Source organism: Oxyura jamaicensis, chromosome Z (assembly GCF_011077185.1).
Source record: "Oxyura jamaicensis isolate SHBP4307 breed ruddy duck chromosome Z, BPBGC_Ojam_1.0, whole genome shotgun sequence".
NCBI lineage: Eukaryota > Metazoa > Chordata > Aves > Anseriformes > Anatidae > Oxyura > Oxyura jamaicensis.
This window is the reverse complement of record NC_048926.1, coordinates 46,440,981-46,460,311: the sequence shown is the minus strand read 5'-3', so window position 1 is coordinate 46,460,311 and position 19,331 is coordinate 46,440,981.

Genomic DNA, 19,331 nt, shown 5'->3' with positions numbered 1-19,331 from the left:
TTCTTTTCTTTTCTTTTCTTTTCTTTTCTTTTCTTTTCTTTTCTTTTCTTTTCCTCTTTTTTCCCCTCAACATTGCATCATCTGGATATTGTATTATCTTCTAAATTAATAAATTGATATGACAGATTTATTTTTCATATACTCTGCTGCATTTATTTGATTCCTTCTACTACTATGACAATAAATGAAAAATCTTTTTCTACTTTTTGGTGTAAAATTTCAAATATCATTATGGCTTTAGGCAAATAGTTCATAACTATTCCTTTCATCCATCCTCCTTTAATCTGCTTGAAATAAATATATATTACTGTTAAGTTTATTAAGGACTTTGAATCCCTTAGAGATAGAAAAGCTTTTACTTTCAAAATGCAAGAAACTTCCTGCTTTGTTCTTGACTTTCAAAAACAAAAACCAACCAAACAAAAACAACAACAGAAAAAACATACACACACACACACAAAAATGTGGTTTTACTTTTCGTTTGCTGCAAGGACTCAAAGTTCAATAATATAAACACATATTATAAAGAGTTTGTGATAACACTTTTCCATTTTCTTGAGAGATCTCAAAAAACACCAGTGTTTTCTATTAAATGTGTCTTGATACCTTCCAGTAATTTGTCCTGTATCTAAGGTTTACAAGAAATTTTTCAGCTGAAGCCTATGCTTAATTCCCTCTGTGACAACCATGTGCACTGGAGCAGGGATTTCAACTTGGTTCTCCCATATTCCAGATGCTCTGTGTTTATCCTTCACATTTTGCTGTTTTATTTTTTTTTGTTGTTTGTTTGTTTGTTTATTTTGTTTTGTTTCCCTTGAATTCCTTTAAAATATTTCTGTACTGAAACTTATGCTTTGTGAGGAATGTAAGAATGGTGTCCTGCTTGATTCTTATCTGATCTATTTTTCTAATATTTAACAGATTAAATATCTGAATATATTCAGATATTGTATACATATTCTCCCACCTTACCTTGGGAGAGTGAGTTGAAGGAGTTGAGGGGTTAACAAATTTGTGAAATTTATCACTTTCTGCCTTTTCAGTTGTCTTAGGTTATTCTGAAGACCTAATAAATAGTGTCATGTGTGGACTTGCAACATTCTCCTTTCTCTCTTTGGCAACACTGACATAAATAGCAGCCTTGTTGTCCCTGGTACAAATATATAAAGTGGATCTATGCTGTGGACCAAGTTTGCCTGGAAACTTCATTCCCCTTTGTCTTACAACATCGTTAACAATAATGGACCATATATATTTCTGACCAGAGCTGGGTAGGTCTGGAATGATAATGACTGAGGATGTCAGCAGTCACACTTTTCCAGAGAAGCTAAATGTTGCAAATTTTTTTCTTTGAAAATAAATCCATATTTTTTGATGGGGATTTTCTATTATTATAATTCTATTTATTTATTTATTTGTTTGTTTGTTTGTTTATTTATTTATTTATTTATTTATTCTTGCAAATACTGAACTTCCATGATAGTGAATAACTGAGGTGGTCTGATTTGAGCTGACCGTTTTGGATCTGGGCTTCCTGTGAGTCTAAGGAGAGGAGTTCTTAAAAATTGGAGCAAGCATCATGGCAGAATCATGGGGCAGAAGAGGTGAGAGATTCAATGTCTAAGGATTTGGGGGACAGGAAAATCAGGGTCTGAATGAACACTTTAAATTACATTGTGACTGGAAGATCTCCTGCTGCATTAGAAAGAAATAGGTGGTGGTGTGATTTAACCCGGCTGGCAGCTAAACACCACACAGCCGTTTGCTCACCCTCCCCCCTCCCTCTCTGGGATGGGGGAGAGAAATGGGAAAGTGAAGCCTGTGGGTTGAGATAAAGACAGTTTATTAAGATAGAAAATAATAATGATAATAATAATAATATGTACAAACAAGTGATGCACAATGCAATTGCTCACCACCCGCTGACCGATGCCCAGCCCAACCCCGAGCAGCCAGCCCCCCACCCCGGCTAGCCACCCCTATATATTGTTTAGCATGACGTCAGATGGTATGGAATGCCCCTTTGGCCAGTTTGGGTCAGCTGTCTTGAGTCTGTCCCCTGCCAGCTCTTGCTGCACCCCCAGCCTGCCCGCTGGCAGGACAGAGCGAGGAGCTGAAAAGTCCTTGGCTTAGTGTAAGCATTGCTCTGCAGCAATTAAAACATCAGCATGTTATCAGCACTCTTCTCATCCTAATCCAAAACATAGCACCCTACCAGCTACTAGGAGGAAAAATAACTGTCCTAACTGAAACCAGGACAGTGGCTACCCTCTTTGTCTTTGTCACCTGATGCCCTGGGACTGTGCTTGCAGCCTGTTCACTGGGAGCCACTGAAGAAATGTGGTAGGTTGAGCAAAGCAGTTGCACAACATCTGGGAGACCTAAACTCAGGCTCTCAAATTTGAAAATTCCTGGGGCAAGATTGCTACAAACATGCTGCACCCAATAATCCTCTATATAAGCCTTTGGTAAAATAGAAGTTTTAACTATTGCTATAGAATGTAAGGAAGCTTCTGAATGTTGCTGCTGTAAGTCATACCATCCCTTCCCAGAACTGTCCAAATTCTACAGGTCTTTTCTTCAGACCTTTAAAATGGTGTAAAATATTCTGGTTTTATGGAAGAGGAAGAGCATTCTGTAAACTTGTGCCCTGGTTTACCCATACAGTAAATTTTTGATGCAAGTATATCCTGAAGGATTTCAGAACTTTTATATATATATATATTTATATATATATATATATAATATTATATTATATATATATATATATTATATTATACATATATTTATATATTATATTATACATATATTTATATATTATATGTATTATATTATATATATATAATATATATACTTTTATATATTATATATATATATAATTTTATTTTGTATTTTTTATTACTTATGTTTTATTTATTTATTTTTTATTGTCTATAAAATTAAATCTATACACAAAATGCAATAATTCTCTGTTTAAACCACATCTAATAACCCAGTTTAAAGCTGTAGATGCAGCAGAATTGAATGTATTGGGGGAATATGATGAATTTAGAAGGCTATTTACAGGTCAGTGTTGCTATATGTAGGGGTCCTGTGTTACTTCATGGCAGTAAAACATATAGAGAACAGATCTTGGCTCATGGTGTTCTGATTTGTGAATGGCTACAGCAACCCCAACATTACAGAAACAAACAAACAAAACACAAACAAACAAACAAAAACACAAAGCACACATCATAGTCCTGGAGAGGGAGTATTTATTCTCTCTCTTCAGATTTACTGAGCTTGTTTATGTAATAGAGTTTGGATTAAGGTACAACATTTAGATAACATCATGCCTTAATAAATATTATTTTCTCATTTTAGGTGTTGCAAAATCCACATGGAAAGGACTTGCATTTCTAGAAAACATGCAGCATATTTCACTGTAGTGGTAAATGGCTTCCTTTTTTCTGTACAAAAAATTTACTTGAAAACAAAGTACTTTGTGGGTAATAATATATGTACCTCCATATTCAGAAAACAAAAACAAACAAACAAACAAACAAACAAAAAAAAACAACGTACTACCATCAAATCAACATCTGGTTTTTGCATTTCTTATAGAAAAACATTTGTCTAATTATTCCTTTTTAATTAAATACTATTTATTGCAACAGATTGCAAAGAGAATCTAAATTAATCAAGAACCTTGTAGTGAAATTAAATCTGCTTATTAAACAATTGTTAAATGTTTAATCATTAAAAAACAAATACAATTCTCCTCAGAAATTAATGAATAGTGTCTTTTTTTTTTTTTTGTTTTGTTTTGTTTTCAGTGTTGTAACTTCAATGAAATAAAGGATTAGTTTGAACCAATTATAGTTTAAGAAATTTCCTTAGTTAAAAAGGCTGGAGTTTATTTCTTTTATTATTATTATTATTATTGTTGTTATTATTTCTTTTTTCTTTTTTCTTTTATTCCTTTTTATTTTTTTGTTCTTTTATTTTTCTTCCTTTTTTTAATGAAAGAAACATTAAATATTAAAAAATTTTGAGAATTCTAATATATTTCTTGTAGGGAAATTTGTGAAGTCCTATTTCATCTTGTAAAAAGAGACAGCCTTTTCTCAGACTTGGAGAGATATACTATTAGCAGCTGCAGAAAAATCTGCATTGGTAACATATTTAATATGGTAAAAGGATCATATATGTTTATTTATATAATGTACTACTGTACTGCACATTCACACACATATTGCCTACATGCCTGGCAAGAAAAACACTAAACTTCCAAATCAATTACCCATTAACCCATTTGTTACTGACAAAACATGTACTGTCCTGAGTGCTGTAGTGAGGAAATAGAGTTAAGAGGGCATTTTTCTTGCACCTCACAAACTAATAAATGCCACGTTCTTTCTCAAGTTACATCTGTAGTGTTTGTTATGACGTTACTAAAGGATTTTGTTGTTTATGTTTGCTGTGTTTATGTTATAAATATTGTTTGAGCAGTAGATATCATTGCATTTATAAGGTCAAAGAAAAAGTTTTAACGTAGTCACACAATTATGCAGATAGTTATCAATGTTATGTAGTTAGAACTCGTTGGCTTTTAATAACCACAGTGTTCACAGGATCACATAATTGGTTATAGTTGAAAGGAACCTCTGCATGTCATCTGGTCCAACCATCTACTCAAGCACCTACAGTAGATTGCCCAGGACCATGTCCAGACAGCTTTTGAAAATCTACAAGGAGGGAGATTCCACCACCTCTCTGGGCAACCTTTTTCAGTGCTTTACTTCACACAGCAAAGAAGTGCTTTCTGATGCTTATACAGAATATCTTTTGTTAAGCTTTGTGCCCATTGCCTCTCTTCCTGGCTCTGGGCACAATTGAAAATAATACAGCTCTGTCTTCTTTGTTCAGATATTTACAGGCATTGATAAAATCCCCAGCTCTCTCAGCTCTTCTTCACAGGAGAGGTGCCCCAGACCTCTGATCAAATTCATACCCTTCTCCTTGACCTATTCTAACAGATCTACATCCTTCTTGTTCTGGGGCCCCTGGACCTGGACACAGTACTTCAAGGGGGGCCTTAGAAGGGCAAAGTAGAAGGGGACAATCACCTCCCTTTACCTGCTGCTTTACCTTCCTCTTTTGATGAAGCCCAGGATGAATTTCTGGGCTACCAGTTTGCACTGCTGGCTCATGTCAAGTTTTATGTCAACTATAACTTCCAACTCTCTCTCTGCAGAGCTGCTCTCAATGAGTTCTCCTCCCAGTCTGTACTCCTGTCTGGGATTGACCCAAACCAGGTGCAACACCTTGCACTTAGTCTTGCTGAACCTCATTAGTTTCATGTGGGTCCACTTCTCAAGCTTGTCCATGCCCCTTTGGATGGCTTTTCTTCCTTCTTTTGTATCACGTGCACCACTCAGCTTAGTGTCATCTACAAACTTGCTGAGGGTGCACTCAAACCCATTGCCTATGTGATTGATAAAGATGTTAAAGAGTACCAGCCACAGGGCAGAGTATCTTAATGGGGACAGCATCAAAGTCTGTACAGTCAAAGGTCTTCTCTCCTATAGCCCAGGGCAGTGAGCTCTCTGTGCTCCTTCCCCTCTCCTTTCAGGATCCTAAACTGCACCATTTCATGGTCTTGGCAGTCAAAGATGCCTTTGAATTTCATATTCCTCACCTGATCCTCTTTGTTGGTGAGAAGGAGGTCCAGCACAGAACCTCTCCTCACTTGCTCTTCTATCATTTGGAGAAAAAGATTAACATCAGTGTATTGCAGGATTCCTTGGATTGCTTATATCTTGCTGTGCTATCTCTACTACAGATATTGGGGTTGTCTGAAGCTCCCCATGAAGACCCGGGCACATATATATGAGGTTGTTTCTATCTATCTGTAGAGAGCTTCATCTGCCTGGTATTTGGGTGGCTAGTAGTAGACCCCCACTATGATGTCATCTAGTTCTGTCTTCCCTTTAATCATTACCCATAAACTGTCTGCTTCTCAACCATCCCCAGGAAGAATTAAATGCACTCCAGCTGGTCTTGACATGTATGCATATATGACTACATTTTCACTTTCTCCTCATCTCCCCTGTTTGTCCTTCCTGAATGGCCTGTATTGTTCCATTACAACATTCAAATTTTATGAAACTATGCGAAAACAAACCACAAGAGGTTTTTTGTTCGTTTGTGTGTGTGTGTATGTACATGTTTTAAATCAATTAATAGCCTTTAAAAAACTCATAATACTTTTTCAAGTTTGGCTCAATAATTAACTTTCTTGTAATTATTTTCATAATTATTTAACTTTAAATGCCTGGGGTAAATAATATCCATAGCAAATAAAAATCCTTGATGGCCCTAGTCTATATGAATTGAATTTTTGTATTCTACTCTATTTGAAGTTTTTTTTTTGTATTCAGACAGTGCTTACCTTTGACAGAAAATGTACTTATATTAATATTTTTAGCAAAGAGATCAGTGTTTAATGGAAGTGGGAACTGCAGTACTTTTCCAATGCAGGAATGCATCATAATTATGGGGTTATCAAGGATGAAGTCCACAAGGAAGGAAGTGTGGTTAAGTGAACATGTCTGAATTTTAAGTGAATTTAGCTGAATTTTGGGCAGAATGTCAGGGTATATTTACAAAGACCAAAAAAAAAAAAAAAAAAAAAAAGTGTCTGAGAAGTGCAACTCTGAGAAATTAGTCTGCACAACAATTTTATATATGCAAATACACAAAGAAGCTGTATTTGTGTGATATTTTCTGTTCAGAAAGGAATTGGACCCTGGTGGAATGAAAAGCTCTAGAGAAAGATCTGTGTTCAGTAGGATACTCAGATGGCAATAGGTGACAGACAAATGCTGAGGTAATCTACAGATGGAGAGAGAGAGAGAGAGAGAGAGAGAGAGAGAGATGGAGAGAGAGATGGAGAAGGAGATGGAGGGAGAGATGTAGGGAGAGGTGGGAGCAGAGAGATAGAGATGTGGGGAGAGAGATGGAGAGAGAGAGGAGAGGTGAGAGAGAAGTAGAGGGGGGACAGAGAGGAAGAGATGTGGAGAGAGAAATGAAAGGGAGGGGGGGAGGGAGAAGGAGATGGGGAGAGCTGGATGGAGGGGGGGAAAAATTGAGGGGGAGAGGGAGAGAGGAGAAGAAGGGGAGAGAGGGAGGGAGAAAGTGAGAGAGGGAGAAAGAGGAGAGAGTTGGATATGGAGAGAGATGGGGGAAGACGGAGAGAGAGTGAGGGAGAGAGATAGAGAGAGATAGAGGGGGAGAGAGATGGAGGGGGAGAGGCAGAGAGAGGGGAAAAAGAGAGGGGAGAGAGATGGGGAAGGAGAGAGAGAGGGGGAGAAACAGGAGAGGGAAAGAGTTGAGGAGGGGGGAGGGACATAGAAAGAAGATGGAGGGAAGGAGAGAGTGAGAGCATGAGAGAGGGAGAGACAGTGAGGGAGAGAGGGAGAGAGGTTGTCAGAGTTTGAAGATAGAGACTAAAAACTCCATTTTAGTCGTGTTGAATTTGAGGTAATAACTATGTATGTGGACATGCTGAAACAGACTGAGATGTGTCTTTGGAAAAGAGTGTCTATAACAAGATATAACTTTTTGCTCTTTAGCTTTTGCCGTTGAAGAGCTTGGCACAAATAAACAATCTCAATCTTTTAAACAAAATTTGTTTTTGAAGAAAAGATACAAATATATCAGAAGATGGAATATTGACTACAGTACATTGTTATAATAATTTTATTGACCAAAGTTCAGGAACATCACATAATTCATGGATGACATGTGAAGACTGACAAGAAAGTCAAAATAATCTTTGATTAAACTTTTGTAGCATACTTTAGTTCTATATATTCAGTATATGCAATCTTTTTTTCACTACCAATGTTACTTTTATATTACATATACATATAAGTCATTAAAGTTTGAGACAATTTCCTTTTTTATGCTAATTCATATTAGATATTTTAGTATTACTTATTTTTAACAGCAATAATTATAAAAAACTAAATATTTTATATTTAACACTATCAAAACTGAAAAACTTTTTAAACCAAATTTATACTTCATGCAAGAAGAATAACTTTAATCAAGAATGAAGTTTTCATATCTCTGTGATATCTTATATCTTTGTAATTAACTCAAGGATAAGACTCTTTCTTTAAATTAATATTTGAATGCCCTTATCTACACCTGCATGACATTTACATAAGATTTTTAAGTGTGCTCTGCACATTCAAGCAGGTTTTTTTTTTTCTTTTTTTTTTTTTTTTTCTTAAGTTTTAAGACAAAACCCTGAGAATTTCTGGGAACCTTTATTCTAGGACTCCCTGAAAACATCAACACCCCAGTGTGACCTAACTGCATTCACAGGCAAAGAGATGTGTAGAGTGAACGTGTATTGTGTAGAGCATGCATATGCTTTGGAGATTCATAGAGGTCAGTAACAAGGAAACTTTTCAATGAACTGGCTTCTGACATCCAAATAGAAAAGCAGGTTAAAGTATGTAGACAGGTTATAACATCGCTGTAGTAGTGATCAATCTGGAGAACAAGAGATGTGGAAAATGTGGGCAATACTGCAGGTTCAGGTGCAGACTCAGGATATCCGCAACCATTCTGAAAGCTCAGCCCTTGACAAGTATTTTACAGTGTGCTAGGTTCTAGGGTGCAGGTTATAACTTGCTAAATTTCAAAGCATAGCAGGATTTATATATATATATATATATATATAATGTTTCTGTAATAGTAATAATTATTAATTTACATTTTAATTGTTTATGCTCAAAGTTGACAAATGCAAAACTGTAAATACCTGCACATATTTCATATCTCTTTTCTCAAAAATTTCATAATTACAGGAAAGGGACAGAGATCAGAATTAAGCATGAAGATCATAGAATCATATAAAACCCAAGTTAGAAGGGACCCACAAGGATCATTGAGTCCAGCTCCTGGCTCCACACAGGTCTATGCAAAACTTCAGACCATATGACTAAGAGCACAGTCCCAATACTTCTTAAACTCTAACAGAATTGGTGACTACTTCCCTGGGGAGCCTGTTCCAGTGTGCAACAGCCCTCTCAGTGAAGGACCTCTTCCTGATGTCTAGCCTGAACCTCCCCTGCCACAGCTTGACTCCATTCCCGCAGATCCTATCACTGGTCACTAAAGACAATAGATCGGCACTTGCCCCTCCACTCACCCTCGTGAGGAAGCTGTAGACTGTGTCAAGGTCTCCCTTCAGACTCCTCTTTTCCAGGCTGAACAGGTCAAGTGACTTCATCCTCTCCTCATACGTCTTCCCCTCTTGGCCCATCACCATTTTTGTAGCCCTCTTCTGGACACTCTCCAAGAGTTTCACATCATTTTTGCACTGTGGTGCCCAGAACTGCACACAATACTCGAGGTGAGCCCACACCAGCGCAGAGTAGAGCAGGACAATCACTTCTCTTAACCAAATAGCAATGCTGTGCTTGATGCACCCCAGGATACGGTTGGCCCTCCTAGCTGCCAAGGTACTCTGCTGGTTCATATTAAGCTTGCTATGAACCACATCCCCCAGATCCCTCTCTGGAGGGCTGCTCTCCATCATCTCATCACGCATTCTGATGGTGGATGGACACATCTACATTTTCTGAAATATTCACAGTAGGAATTTGTATTCAAAAAATATAGTACCCCCCCCAAAAAATCAACAAACAAACAAACAAAACAAAACCAAAAAAAACTGTTATTTTGCACAGTTGTGGCAATTTACCTTGTTATGATCTTCTGTGAGCATATTTTAATTAACTCAGTAAACGACATGCAAAAGTCTTTGTCTTCCTTCCTGATGTATCTTTAGGTAAAATTACCAGTGGATAGTTTAGCACATCTGTATCTTACAGTTTTATTTGTCTTATTGGTCTTGTTTAAATGAACGCTACTTATTTCAGCAGAATGTGAGTAAATTTTAAATTAAAGTATGGTCTGTTAAAACACGTAATAATCTAAAATAATGACCTGTTTCCTATTTTCTTGTAACATCTAGCATTATTTCATTCTTCTTTAAACAAGGTAAATAAATTATTTTTTTAATTTAATTTTCAAATGACATGGTAAATTTAAAGAAACTTTGAAACTTGACTCCAGGACCTCGATCTTTTTGATAAATCAAAAAATTACAGTTAATAGTAGGTTCACACAGTCATTAAGGTGAAATACACATCAGCCGTCTTCATTTTGGCAAGAAGTTAGGAGAGTAAATAATTAGGAGATGTAATTAATAGCTTTTAGAGAACTTAATAGTCTTATTTTGCTACACAGAATTCTGCTATGATATTAATTCATATTCAAAGCTCCAGTAACTTTGTTTGTTTGTTTAGTAACAATTTATTCCTTTACTAACTAAAGATTAGATCTGGAAGAAAACTGATCTTGAAAATATAAAAAAAGTTCTACTAAGTTTGTTATACCACACACACACACACATATATATATATAGATAATTATTTTGTTAATCTGTTTAACCTTGTTACTTAACTAGATTTCTGTTCCGATTCTGGGTTTCAGTTCTGATTCTGATCTGATTCTAGATTTCTGGTTCTGTTCTGATTCTAGATTTCAGTTCTGAGGTGTGCTTTTTAATGACAACTAGTGCAAGGGAACTGTGTATACATTGCTATTTATCTCATGCACAGCTGCAACTTATCCTGTGTTATAACTAACGTTTATACAGCTGCACATGTATAAACAATTTCTATGTACTTTCTTATGCACCACTATTCCTAACAGAAAACATTTTTGCTTGTATTTCTGTATGTCAAACTTCAAGAAATGTTGATAATATGTCAGATATTTATTTATGTGTTTGACTATAAAGCATTTTTGAGCTTGCAAAATAAATCCTGCAGATGGAGTATCAGGGTTGTTTTGGACTTCCCCTTTAGAATGGATCTGTAGTTTGTTCAACATGGTGGGAGAAATCCCTACCTGTAGCTGAGGAAAGAGGAATATAATGACATCTTTGTGCTTCTGTTCCTGTAAGGCTGTACAGAATATAGGTGTCTGGCACAAGTGCATAGCCTGTGACTCTAAAGCAGCTGAGACTGGTTGAGTCTCCCTCCAGGGGATATTTCTCTTTGGTCTTTATTATGATACTTACAGAATCTGTGCCTTTGTGGCCAGTATAGCTCCAAGAAGGAGCTATGTGTAAGGAAAACTCTCAGTTATTGTACACAGTTATTATTATTTATTTGGCTTTACTTATTCATTTATCTTTACTTATTCATTATGGCTTTACTTATTTATTCATATTTATATACTGTATAAAATGCTTTGGGGTTAACTTTAAATTGGTATCTATATATGCTATTATCTAAATATTCAGATACTTATTTCCTCAAAATCAATTTTTGTCAGGTTACTTGAAACTTTGCGATGATATTTACTTTGTTCCATGAAATAAACAAGAAAAAATGAAATAAATAATTAAAATTCACTTGCTTCTATAATTGATATATTCTTTAAATTTTTAATATATTTTATATTTTATGTTCTTTAAAATTTAAATTTTAGAGCAGCCTGATGAGAAATAACAGAATTAAATATATATAGGCCAAGTATATATATATATGTATATATATATATGGTAACGTTATAAGTAATACTTTTTTTTTTCCTTTTTTTTTTTTTTAATAGAAACTATATTTTATTTTGCTAATTGACAAGACATTTGGCTTGACAATTTTCTATCTGTTACATTCACCATTCATGCTAACAGTGCTGCTGAGGAAGTCGAAAAAAAAAAAAAAAAAAAAAAAAATTTTTTTTTTTTAAATTTTTTATTAATAAAAAAAAAAAATTTTTATAAAAAAAAAAAAAAAAAAAAAAAAAGAGTTTTTTGTAGATATTTTGCTTGCTGAAAAATGAAACATTTTATACACACAAATACAAAATACACACAAGATATTATATATACTTTATTTTTCCTAATGTCAACATGTATGCCAGCACCAGTCATCAAGCCTAATATGATTGTTTTCAGATAACATAGCTTTAAGATATAGCGTAATTTTGTGGAATCTACTTCATTCACAATTATGAATGAATAGATCACCATGTGGTGAGCCAGGATCAGAAGTCAGGTTTTTCTGGCTGTGTTTATCTTTTCCCTTTTGCAAAGTCTAACAAATAAAGAATTTGACCAGATATTTAGAGTATTAAATTAAACTGTGAAAATAAAATCTGTAACGCTTTTTTAAAAATTATTATTTATTTATTTTTGAACAGGAAAACAGTAATTAAATAGATTCAGAAATACTTCACATATTTTCCATCAGAAATTTCAAGTGATTACATCTGAGTCTTTGTATTTAGTAAGAGACTTGGACAGACTATGTTATTGGCACAAGTGGACAAATGCCAGGTAATCAGCCATAGTAGGGACCCCTTTTTGTAAAGGAAAGCCATGCTTACTAGATTTATGCCTCTGTTCTGAGCACAGGAATTGGTAAATCCTAGTACTCTGGAAGACAGAATGAGGGCCATACCATCTTTGTGGATCCATACAAGGATGAGGAATATAAAGACATGAAACACATCTAATTTTTTTTCTGAAATTAATATGCCCAAGACCTGATTTTGCATATATGCATTGTATGAATGCATGGGAACCTGGGAAATAGGTTTAGATGGCATTCTCTTTGTTGTCAAACTTGGTCAATAAACTTTAAAATCTGTGAATACTGTTACTACATATATTGTGGGGAAAAAAAAAAAAAAAAATGTTACTTGATTGTGGTTTTAATGCACCATCATTTTAAAACTTTTTTTTTTTTTTTTCCCCTCCTATCCATGTACTTTAGCTTGTTATGATTCTGCTAAGTTCTTTAAATGCTTCTTAGAATCTTAACAGCACTTTAAGTATTCAAAAAGATCTGTAATTATCTTTTAAAGGACCTTCATTAGTTTTATGGTGATGAATGTTTAGGTCTAAGAAATCTCTTTCAGATTTCCCTCAGCAGGAATTTTCTTTTCTTAGATCACCTTAAATGTCTGGTTTAGTTTGACTTTAACACCTTCTGTACCTTATTAGCCTTTTTGCTTCTTTCTCCTCTGTTTCATTTTTAGCCTTCTATTCTGTTTTGTATGTTGCATGTAATTCTCAACCAGAGCAGAGTCTTTCTGTTAGAAGGATAAATTCATGACCGAATCCATCAGGGACAAAGAGACAAAGAAGAAACTGCTGGTGAAGCACAAAGTTAACAAGAAAGGCAAAAGGCAGAGAATATGAGTAAGGGAAAAAGGAAGAAGGAAAAAAGTATACTCCATACTGCAATGTCTCCACTTCAGTCATTGCAAAGCGTCAGGAATTTCTGTCCTCATGAGTCAGCCTGTTCTTTGTCACCACAGCAATACTAGCATTGCTGCCTCACGTGTTTTGTTTTTGTTGTTTTTCCTTGTATATATATATTTTTTTCTGAATGTCTCTTTGTCAGATTCAGAGCCCCAACATAGTAGCCTATAATAGACTCCAAAAATAAGAAAAGAAAACTGAGCAGTCTATGGTTCTACCCCCACAAGTTTTGTTTACTGTAGAACATCAACCAAAGTGCTTGGCTTACCTCCTCTTCTTCTGCTGCTATTACTATGGCCACTGAAGAACAGTTTCTGAAAAAAACTCCTCCTTTAAAGAAACCATGTGTCATTTTTAAATGACAATCTGAGAAAACTGAGGATAGAAGTGAAGCAGTGGCCCTTACTACTCCACTCATCCAAGGTTAATTATGGGAGACATGGAGACAGTAGGAACATTACCTGTAGTTCTAAGCCTCATTTCAACAGGTAAATATTTATTTATTTATTTACTCGTTTACTGATTAGCACTCTGTGGTGCAAAAGTGAGGGAAATGAAGAAATGAGGACAAAGAATGTGACTCAAAGGCTGGGCTCTGGGTATTATAAAGTATAAAAAGTTGCTTCAAGGTATAAACAAAGTAAATTAATGTATGTAGTGTATACTGTTACAACAGGAAGTTAGTTTATTTATGGTCACAGAACCAGTTTCTTCTTTCCTTATTCTGATTAAAAGATAAGATTCTGTAGTGGTCATGGGGATAGGTTTATGTACTATTTGGTTGTCCTGAATAGTGTTACTTCCAGTAATATATGATTAAAATCACAGTCTTACTTTTATTTTTATTTTATTTTATTTTATTTTATTTTATTATTTCATTTCATTTTATTTTATTTCATTTCATTATTAATATCAACAACAACTTAAAAAAAACATCATCAGTGTAGTATTTTATTCTTTTTGTTCTATGTTTGGTAAACCACATCTCAATAACTACAAAAATAAGTACAGGAAACAGACTTTCTGCATTCTGTATTTTTATATCAAACATTATGATGTCACTCCCTTCATGATTAAATATCAGGCACATTGAATAAATACAAAAAACATAATAAACTTACCTCAAATAATTTTCCTGTGGTGAATCAAGCTGTATTGTGGAATATAATATCTACTAAAATACAATCAGAACTTTTTTTTTTTTTTTTTTTTTTTTTTTTTTTGAGAATCTCTGTCTTTTACTGGATGCAAGGAGGAGCACAACTACTAAGGGCAAGGAAAAGGCTGAGGTTCTTAATGACTTCTTTACATCTGTCTTTACTAGCAAGACCACTTGTCATTGCAGTACTCATCCTCCTGAACTGGAAGTCTGGGATGAGGAGCAGAAGATCCCCCCCACAGTTCAGGTGGAAACAATTAGAGAAATGCTGCTCCACCTGGACTGTCAGAAGTACAGGGGCTAGATGGGATTCACATGAGGACACTGAGGCAGTTGGCGGATGTGATTGTTGAGACACGTTTCATCATCCGTAAGTGGTCATGGTCATCCAGAGAGATCCTGGATGACTGGAGACTTCCTAATGTGATGTTCATATATTAGAAGGGTTGTAAGGAGGACCCAGGGAACTACAGGCCTGTCAGCCTGACCTCGGTACTGGGAAAGGTGATGGAACATGTCAACTTGAAGGCAATCATGCAATATGTACATGACCACTGGGGGATCAGGCCCAGTCAGCATGGGTTCATGAAAGGAAAGTCCTGCCTGACCAACCTCATCTCCTTCTATGACTGGGTGACCCTCCTGGTGGATGAGGGCAAGCCTGTTGATGTAGTCTGCCTAGAATTCTGCCTTTAACATGGTTTCCCACAGTATTCTCCTGGAGAAGCTGGAAGCCCATGGCTTGGAGAGGTACATTCTTTGCTGGGTGAAAAACTAGCTGGACAGGCGGACCCAGAAAGTGGTGGTGAATTGAGTGAATTCCAGCTGGTGACCACTAATCAGTGGTGTTCCCAGCGGTCAGTGTTGGGGCCCATAATCTTTAATATCTTGATTGATAACTTCGATGAGGAAATTGTGAACACTCTCAATAAATTTGCAGATGCCACCAAGCTGGGGGGAGGTGTCAATCTGCTGGAGGGTAGGAAGGCCCTCCAGAGGGACCTGGACAGGATGGGTTGATGGGCAGAGGCCAACAGAATTAAGTTCAACATGGCTAAGTTCTGGGTCCTGCACTTTGGCCATAACCTCATGCAACACTGCAGGCTTGGGGCAGAATGACTCAAAAGCTGTGCAGAGGAAAAGGATCTGGGGATGTTGGTCAATACTCACCTGAACATGAGACAGCATTGTGCCCAGCTGGTCAAGGAGACCATCCTGGATAGCATCAGGAATAGTGTAGCCAGCAGGACCAAGGAGGTGATTGTCCCCTTTTATTCTGCTCTGGTGAGGCCACACCTTGAGTACTGTGTTCCGTTTCGGGCCCCTCCATACCAGAAGGACATCGAGGCCCTAGAATGTGTCTAGAGAAGGGCTACGAAGCTGTTGATTGGTCTGGAACACAAGTCTTATGAGGAGTGGCTGAGGGAACTGGGGTTGTTTAGTCTGGAGAAGAGGAGGCTTAGGGGAGATCTTAATGCTCTCTAAAACTACCTGAAAGGAAGTTGTGGGAAGCTGGGTGTCAGCCTCTTCTTGCAGATAACGAGCAATAGGACTAGATGGTATGGCCTCAGGCTGTGCCAGGGGAGGTTTAGTTTAGAAATTAGGAGACATTTCGTCTCAGAAAAAAATGGTTAGGCATTGGAATGGGTTGTCCGGAAAGGTGGTGGCGTCACCATCCCTGGTGGATGTTTAAGGAAAGATTGGACTTGATACTTAGGGACGTGGTTTAGTGGCTGACATTTGTAGAATGGTAGTGGTTGGACCAGATGATCTTGGAGGTCTTTTCCAACCTCAATGATTTTATGATTCCATTATCTGAATTAGTGATAAGAAGATGATTAAATGTATTGGATTTATATGGAAAAATTTTAGTAGCAGGAGGCTGAAGGTCTGGCCTCTAAGAAGAATAAAAAATCTGCCCCATATTAGAGCCAGCTCCAGCCATCTCCAAAAGTGACAAACTGCTGGCCATAGACAAGACTGCTGGCCATAGGCGAGTCATTGTTGTTTGCACATCTGTGAGAGCAGATTTAAGAAGGGTTAAAAAAAGAAAATAAAAGAGAGAAAACAACTTCTGTGCAACATCAGCTGGGAGAGAGAGGAGTGAGAATCAGCCCTGCCGACACCAAGGTCAGTGAAGAAGGAGGGAGAGGTGTTCCAGGTGCCTGAATAGTTCACCTGCAACCTGTGGAGTGGACCATGGTGGAGAAAGCTGTCCCCTGCAACCCATGGTGTCCTACAGAAGAGCAGATCTCCATGCTGTAGCCCATGGAGGAGCCCACAGTGAAGCAGGTGGACCTGGCCTTGATGAAGATGCAGCTTAATGAGAACACCCAGTGGAATAGGTCCCTGGAAGGAGCTGTAGCACTTGGAGAGAAGCTCATGCAGTAGCAGGTGATCTGGTAGGAGCTGCCACCGGTGGGGAACCCATGTTGGAGAGGCTGCCCTTGTCATGAGGGGGAGTAGAGATGCAGGCATTAATGTGTTTGGTGACCAGCAATAGGACCTGAGGGAGTGGTTTCAAGCTGAGATAGGGGAGGTTCAGACTGCTGCAATCTATGTTAAGAAATTGAAAGACATTGAAGAGTTGCCCCTAAAGACATTTTCAAAAGACATATAGGTGTGGTACTTAGGGACATGGTCTAGTTGTAGACTTGTCAGTGTTATGCTAACAGTTGGACTTGATGATCTTAGAGGTCTTTTCCAACCTAAATGATCCTATGCTTGATTTCTTCCCCTTAAACAGTCTTAACAGTTGGATCTGTGTGGTGATAAACACAGTTCAGGGAGCTGTGAGGGCCATTCAGATACATTCCTGTTACTGCTAGGCTTCAGCATCATGCTTGCTTGAACACTTGTTCAAGCCAAGTAAGAAACTTGGCCAGTTTCTTACTGGCCAAGAAATCTTAAACTTTTTTTTTTTTTTTTTTTTTTTTTTTTTTTTTTTTTTTAAATGGTATATCTTCTGAAAAAGGGAGAGGCTGCACACTTCCATTCAAATTCAAGTAGAGAGGTGTGTCTTCAGTTTCCATTAAGGCTGACTGTTACTGTTTTCCACTTGTTGAGTGTAGTAAGTGCTTCAAATTTCAGGGAAAACAAAATAAAACAACAACAGCAACAAAAGTAAGAGAAAGGGAAATGGGGAGGGGAAAGGGAAATGGGGAAGGATTAAGGTTAAGGGAAGGGATTGGGTTAGGGTTAGGGCTAGGGTTAAGGTTAGGGTTAGGGGAAAGGGAAGGTTTAGGGTTAGGGTTAAGGCAAGGGTTATGGTTAGGGCAAGGGTTAGGGGCAGGGCAGGGCAAGGAAGGGAAGGGAAGGGCAGGGAAGGGCAGGGAAGGGCAGGGCAGGGCAGGGCAGGGCAGGGCAGGGCAGGGCAGGGCAGGGCAGGGCAGGGAAGGGAAGGGAAGGGAAGGGAAGGGAAGGGAAGGGAAGGGAAGGGACTGCCATAGCAGCTTCATTTTGCAAAATGTATATTTACCGCGAACATATTTAGTGGAACATTAGGTCCTTTACATGTACATTAGACACTGGCTATCACCTCCCTCTGAAATATATAGCAGACTGGATGCCTGGATTCAGTCAGGTGTGAGAAAGCCATTTTGCTCTTCAGTTCTTGAAGACAGATACAGAGACATTTGGGAGAGTAAAGTGATTTTAACGCTAGCTGGCCATTGAATTTTTGTTCTCTGTCATTTGGGATGAAACACCTAGCTCATAAGCTTTTGATCTCACTCTAAATATGTCAAACTTAGTTAGGAAATCTGTGCCAGGAAAGCATACTCAATAGCCTATACTATCTAGCTCCAAAATTATTGGTTTATACTTCCTCTCTGATTATAGGTGACTGAAATTTCCAAGATAACTAATTTACAAAGGCTTGGAAAACACTTTTTTAACTGATAGCCCAGTGAAGGCAGTTATATTTAGTTGAATACCAAAAATATATTGATTTCTTAATATCCATGATTAATAATTATTTAAATGTCCTATGTGGTTACAAAAATGCTATCATAGACAGATGTTTTGAAGACGTTATTCTGGATTTTAAAGGTTATATATTTTAGTAGCACTCTGGTTTCAGTTTAGTCTTCAGTTTAGTCTTAGCTTTAGCCTTTCAGTTTAGGCTTAATTTCTGATAGAATAAAACTCCCACTGATATCAGTGTGACTGAAATGGAAACACTATAAACATAGTCCCGTTCTTATATACAAGACAGATCATTTTTGATGGGTTTTGTTGTGTGCAAATATTATGAAATTTTGGCACTTAAATCACTTGAGGTGAAAATTAGTACAACCTTGAAATATCTCTTAATGGATAATTTTGAAACAAATACCATGTGGGTTTCATTAGTTCACAACTAGTGACTCATTAAAAGGAAATAGTAAGCATTATTAATTTGGAGTTACAAATCAGTGAGATTTGATTACTTTGTCCCAGTGTAAAGTTCCACTTTTTAATTATCCTAATTTCCCATACAGGTTGCATAAGAAATAAAGCTGCTTATCATTTGCATTCAGAAAGTGTGTGATGAAGATGCATTTCAAAACACAGCAAAGCTAGCTGAATACTTAATTTGTTTCTTCCCTATTATTAAAGCATGAAAAAGCAAAAGAAAACAACTATAAAACATACTGAATCTGACATTTGTGAGATTAACATCTGATCACGTGCAACATATGAATGAATAAGCAGATCCATCAGGATATAATACTGGATGATTTTACTCAATATTCTGTAAGCATTGTTTTAATTAAGGATATTGTATAAGTAAAAGTAAACCTTGGAATAACAGAATGGTTTGAGTTCCAAGGGACCTTAGAGATC